General features: G+C 42.4%; 1 protein-coding gene across 2 annotated transcripts in view; it reads left to right on the top strand.

Moving 5' to 3' along the window:
- Positions 1-3,819: 3,819 nt before the first annotated feature.
- PIK3CB (phosphatidylinositol-4,5-bisphosphate 3-kinase catalytic subunit beta) overlaps positions 3,820-6,626 on the top strand; it is a 189,066-nt gene continuing 186,259 nt past the window's right edge. The window contains exon 1 of one of the 2 annotated variants that reach the window (XM_028517981.2): positions 3,820-4,036. The gene's annotated coding sequence lies outside the window, so the exon portion shown is untranslated. The remainder of the gene's footprint in view (positions 4,037-6,626) is intronic. The other variant, XM_028517979.2, reaches the window with a different exon arrangement.

The raw sequence follows: 6,626 nt of genomic DNA, 5'->3' as shown, positions 1-6,626 counted from the left end.
TTAAGGAGCCATTAATTGTACAATTGAAAAAATAAAAAAAACAAACAACAAAACAGGAAAATGGAATCTCCTTTGTTAGCATCTAGAATAGTGGTTACTCCTGGAGGCAGGGCAGTGACTGAAAAGGGTCACAAATGGACTCTGAGATGTTCATCATGTTTTTTATTGATTTAAGAACTGGTTACACAGCTATGTTTAATGTGTGAAAAATTATGGTTTGCAGTTTTTTTTGTATATATTCTATACACTAATAAAAATTTTAAAAGAATACAGAGAATCTACATCCACTTATAAAAACAACCTGAAATATATTTTGTGGGAAAAAAAGTATAAGTCAAGCATTTTCATTTGTGTGAAAAAAGAGGGGACAACATATGTGTATTTGCTTATATATTCATACAATACTTCTGAAAGGATACTCAAGAAAATGACCAGCCCTGGCTGGTGTGGCTTGGTTGGTTGGAGCATCGTCCCATACCAAAGGGTTGAGGATTCAGTTCCCACTTAGGGCACATGCCTAGGTTGCGGGTTGGATTCCCCAGTCTGGGTGTATACCAGAGGCAACCAACTGATGCTTCTCTCTTGATCAAAAATCAATGCAAAAAATGTTACCAGGTGAGGATAAAAAAAAGAAGGAGAAAATGACAACACTAGTCATCTGTAAGGAGAGCTTCCTAGCTGTGTGGGAGAGAGACTTTACTGCATATTAGGTTATACATTTTGGATTCCAAACCATGTGAATATATTGCTTATATGATGGAATGAAAGCACTCAAATTTTAATAAAAAAAATTAAAAAATTCTGTGAGTCTAGGAAATACTCAGAAGTACTTGGAAAATAGGGGAAAAACACCAAAGATTATATGTTGAAAATATAGCTCAGAACTCAGTGGTGGGGAAGTGGGAGTCATGGAGAACAATTCATCTTCTAAAATTGGAGAGGTAGAACCCTCTTTTTGTGTTCACAACTTTAATTGTGATTTAAAAATTCATCACAAATTGATTTTTTAAAATACTGCATTTATTCAATTAAAAGAATAAGAACTGCTTATGATAAGTAAGATAATTCAAAGATTTATAAAGAAAAAGAACTCCCTTACACCCACACTCTCCTCTTTCAGCTCTCTGAGGTATCCAGTGTGATTGGACTAGTAAATTCTTCCATTTTTTTCTCTATGTTCACATGAATATATATATATATATATATATATACACATACACACACACATACTCCATATTAGCATATATCATGGACATCCCTCTGGGTCCATACAAATCGGTCTAACTCATTTTCATCATTGTATAATATTCCACAGTATGGAGGCAATACAATTGACTCATGGATTCCATTTCCTATAGATAATCAGGTTGTTTCCAGTTTGCTTGTGTTTGTTCTGCACTACAAACAATACAATAAGCAAATGTATTATTTCCTTTGGCTACTTTAACAAATTACTGCAAACTGAGTCACTTAAAACAACAGAAATCTATTCTCTCACAGTTCTGGAGTCTAGAAGTCTGAAATCAAGGTGTCCTTCCATGTAGAAGGTCTGAGGGAGAATCCCTTCTATGTTCCTCTCCTAGCTTCTGGCAGCTGCCAGCAATTCTTGGCATTCTTGGCTTGTAGATGTGTCATTCCCACCTCCACCTCATTCCTCCTATCTTCATCCCTGTATCTCTGTATCTCAAATCTCCCTCTGCCTTTTTCTTAAAAGGACACCTGTGATTGGATGTATGACTCACCCTAAATCTAGGATGATTTCATATCAAGATTCTTAATGACATCTGTAAAGATACCATTTCCAAATAAGGCTGTATGTTCACAGGTGCCAGGCAGACATACCTTTGGAGGGCCAGCATTAAACCCACTATGGTATCATTGTGTATATCCTTCCAAATGGCAATTTCTATAGTTTTTTAAATTTTCTTTTTTATTTTTGTTGATGAGAGAGAGAGAGAAACAGACAGACAGACAGATAGACACATGGACTTGTTGTTCCACTTATTTATGCATCCATTGGCTGCTTCTTGTATGTGCCCTGACCAAGGATTGTACCCTCAACCTTGGTGTATCAGGATGACAAGTTAGTGTATTTTTAGTCAAAGACTAGGTATGTGTATTTTAAATTTTAATAGATATTTCCAGAGTTTGTGTCACTTTACATTCTCATCACCTATGTATCAGGGCTTGTTTCCACATGTATCATTGATTGCTTTTGTTAACGTTGGACAATCTAATGATAAAAATACTCCATGACATTAGTAAAATAAACATTTTTAATTTGGATTTTATCTTCCATTAATTGCCTGCTTGTATACTTTGCCCATATTTTGAAAACATTGAGCTATTTGGCTTAAAAATTCCATTTATGGAAATTCTTTTATGTTAAGATACAATATATTTGCCATATGTTTTGTTTAGTTTTATTCCATCTATTGTTTTTTCTTTTTTAAAAAACTTGTCATTGTGATGTCATGCAAAACTTTAAGAATATTTCTGGAGACAAATGTTTTTAATTTTTGTTTAATGATTGTGGGCTTCCTGTCTTGCTTAAAGTTTCCCCTCATTACAGTGATATTACTATTCTTTAAAAATTTTCCTTTAGCCCTGACTGGTGTGACTCCGTGGAATGGGAGTCGTCCCACAAGCTGAAGGGTCTACGGTTCCATTCCGGTTGGGCACGCGTTGCTGTTCCTTCCAGGGGTTGGGGGGTGTGTGGGAGAGGCAACTGATGGATGCTTCTCTCTAGCATTGATGTTTCTCTCCCTCTCTTTTTCCCTCCCTTCCCCTCTCTCTAAAAATAAATAAACTCTTAAAAATATTTTTCTTCTAAATTTTTTATTTGTATATTTTATATCTTTAATTCTTCTGGGATTTTTGAATATGGCATGGTTCTATTTTTACATGTTATGATTATAGAGTCAATTAAACCAAGATCATTTATCAAACAAATTATTCCTTTATCACTGGCTTGTTTGCCACCTTTGCTTTATATTAGGTTCTATACTTCTAGATTCTATCCCGGACTACTCAACTATTTGCCTGAGCGATTATAGCAGTAACTTACAACAACTTTACAAACGGTAGCTTTACAGTAAGTTAAAATTTTGTTTTTCAGTAAGTGAAATTTGAGTGTGCCAACAAGAGGGCCATGAAATTTCCTGGTTGAGGTAAAAAATAACAGGAGATAAGGTATGAGAAAGGGCTGGGTAAACCATAGCACTCTGCAGCAAATGTTAGCTGTTGTTATTCCAAAAATGAACATATAGAAAATGAATCTTGAAATTGGAAGGCTGTACTTTTTCTTTTATGACCGTTAACAGTGTAGGGAATGAAGGGCCAGCTATCGGGCTGCTGACCTAGCGTTCCCACCCCCAGAATCACAGTGACAGAGGGGAAGGGATAAAAGCAACATGCTGCCTGCGCTCAGAAACCGAGGAGTATGTTCAAAGTCGCAGAACGGAATTAGGGTGAGGAACTGAGAAGAGGCGGCCAGCAAGGAAGCCCAGGAACACAGGGGTCTGTCGGGAGGGGACTGCGAAGGTCGGGGCAGGTGGTGGGTCTCTTCTGAAAGCAGCTCGCTGGGCGTTTTCGACCCCCTGGTCCTCGGGCAGCATCATACTGTCACAGAACCACCACACAGTAGCGGCGCTGCCCGATGGGCAGCGGGAGAGGACTAGAGGGCAGAGTTGCCTCTCTGCCGGCCCCGCCTGGCCCATCCCGTAGGTCTGCGGCAGCCGCTTCGGGGTCGAGGATTGGCCTGAGCTGCGCGTGGGGCGGGCTGAAGGCTGCAGGGAGGCCGGCGCGGTTGTCGCGCGCCCTCGCGCGCGCGCACGCGCAGGCGCGACCACAGAGGTGACGCGCGCGTACTCCGTCGGTCGGTGCGGCGGCGGCGGGATGGTGTAGCACGGCGCGAGGCAGGCGGGAGGTGACTGGGAGAGGCAGGATGGGGGAGCCGCAGCTGGGCGGTAGCGGTGGTCTGGGCTGCTGACTGCGCACCCGGAGCTTGGAGCGGCGGCGGCGGAGCGCCAGGCAGGTGAGTGTGGTGGAGCGGGACCCGGATATGCGGCGCGGCTGAGGGGCGGCGCGGTCGCCGCTGCCTGCTGAGGTGCCCCCGAGCGGGCCGGCGGCGCGTTCTGGCTGGCCACAGCTTGGGGTGCTAGCGACTTCGTTGCCCGCGCCGCACTTCCTCCTGGCTGGGCGGACTCCCACCCACCCGCCGGCGGGTGCGCCTATCTCGACTGCGGCCCTCCTGGTTTCTCCAAGGTGAGCAGAGCTCCCTGGCCTCCGGCGGCAGCGACGCGGCTGAGCGACCCGGGCCGCCCGCGCGGTTGGTCGCTTTCCTGAGGGGATCCTCTGTGGAGAGGTGTCCTCGCTCGCTGCGTCCACGCTGTCAGTCTCGGAGCGTTCCGACTCTCGGGTGCCGTTTTGCGCATAAGTGTCTTTTAGGGGCGGGGGATCCTAGACTGTTGGGGTATGGTCGTGTTTTCAAATCCTAGCGCTGCCACGGATCAGCCCTGGGGCCTTGGGCCAAAGTCCTGATGTGTTCATGGGAATAATAATATGTATTTCATGTATTATTATTCGCGCGGGCGGCTTGTTGTGAGGGTAGGATAGGAAGGTGTGCAAGACGGAACAGCAGGTGATCGGTAAATAAATGGTAGGCTGTTAGCAGCCCTGGTGCATCGTCTTGTCAGCTATTGCTAATTCCTGGCTGCGCTTGGACGTTTGGGGGCACATTATTTACGAACTGCTCTGGTGTTGCCGTAACCCCCACTGGAATTGCTTGATATTGGAGTGGCAGTAGAAAGAGTCCTGTAGTCCCATCCTCGCATCCTGTAGTCTCTTGCTTCAGTTGCCTTGGAATATCTGTGTCATGGATCAAGTGAATTGTTGCTGAAATAAAACCCGGCGAATTCAGGCTTTGCTTAGTATGGAAGATGGTGGGACACCAAATTGAAGTGCTTTGCTGTTTAAACAATCTTAAATGACACTTAAACTGTCACTTGTTACAGAGTGTAAACACACGAGGAATATGGAAACAGACTCCTTTTTCTGCATTGCTACATCCGAAGGGAGTGACAAGTGCTTTTGTAAACATTATTGTGGGCAGTGTTACTGTCTGGTGAAGTCATCATAATTAAATTAGATGAGTACTTATTTTGAAGCACTGAATGGATGTTTGGAAATATGATTCCTAATTAAATCATCTCCAACGAGTCAGAATTCTCAGCAGTTCATTAATCATGTGGGGATTTTTGTGTTATGCTCTAAGATTTTTATGGTAAAAGCAGAACTGGTGAAGTCGTAATGTACCACAGGAGGTGTTCAGGATAAAGATCTTAAACTAGTTTCAGGAGGCAAGTGTGCAACTTGAGCTTTAAAACTAGAAGTGCATTCACTAAACCACAAATGACTAAAAACAAAAAACTTTATTTTACACCCCTTGGTTCACACTCTGATGAGTGTCTTTTCCTCTTCAGGTGGTTCTTTAGAAGTGGAGAAAATTGAGTTGGGTTTTGGTTTATTGCCATTTTGCACTTCTTGCGTGTATTTCCTGCTTTTCCTAGCTCATTCATAAAGGCTTTTGATAGAACTTGCTTTGTGAATGTGAACAAAATACATAGAAAATAATTAAAACTGAACCTTGTAATTTAACTTATATTCTTCCTTGTAACCTAATTATGTTTTTCCTAAATTATGATCTTCCCTGTTGTCTCACTTTAGACTGGTGAACCCCACAGTAGAAGCACTGTTAGCTACGGTGGGAAGGCTAGGGGTCGGAAGTCATATCTTGGTTCTAGGCCTGGATGCCAGTCCCAAATATCTGGGGCTTTGGGGATGTCAGTCAGTCTTTCTGGACCTCCTTTTTTTTAAAAAAAAATTATGGAATTTGAGTGTGTGTGTCGCCAGCAGGTTGGGAGGGTGGTGGTGGGCTAGAGAGGTATATAGTACATAGTGGGGCAAAAGTAGGTTTACAGTTGTTGTATAGAAAACAATACAATAATAATACAAGAGTAAACTCTTGTTTCATGTACTCACAACTGTAAACCTACTTTTGCCCCACCTTGTATAAAAGATATGCCAATATAACCTTCCTTTCTCTTCACTCTCTTTCTCTTTCTGTTGACTTTTCCTTCTCTTCCTGAATTCAACATTCTAATAATGCCTCAAGGTTTTCAAGTCTGCCCCTCTATATTTACTACCTGTACTCTTTCTGGATGATCCTATCATGCATGCCCTGTGGTTTAATTACTATCAAGTGTACTGTAGACTCTCAGATTTTTGTCTTAGGTTCTGGACTTCAGATTTCTTCTACTTGCCTACATGATATCTTTACTTATTTTGTCTGTAGGCATCTTAAACTTAACATGTTCAAAGTAGAGCTGTTGGTTTCCATTCCTCAACCCATTCTTTTCCCTGCAGTCTCCATTTCATAAGAGCTCCCTTTTGCCCCCCTCCTTCACCCTGCTTAAGTGAAAAGTCTGGTGTCCATTCTTAATTCATTCCTTTGTGTCACTCCTCCTCCACCCCACAAATAAACAGCAAAATCTGTCGATTTTACGTTTAAAATATATCCTGAATATTTTTACTTTAGTTTGTTTTTATTGCCACTACCCCACTTC

This window comes from Phyllostomus discolor, chromosome 7 (assembly GCF_004126475.2).
Source record: "Phyllostomus discolor isolate MPI-MPIP mPhyDis1 chromosome 7, mPhyDis1.pri.v3, whole genome shotgun sequence".
NCBI classification, from domain to species: domain Eukaryota; kingdom Metazoa; phylum Chordata; class Mammalia; order Chiroptera; family Phyllostomidae; genus Phyllostomus; species Phyllostomus discolor.
Note: the sequence above shows the minus strand (reverse complement) of the source record. Positions and strands in the feature narration are given on the sequence as shown.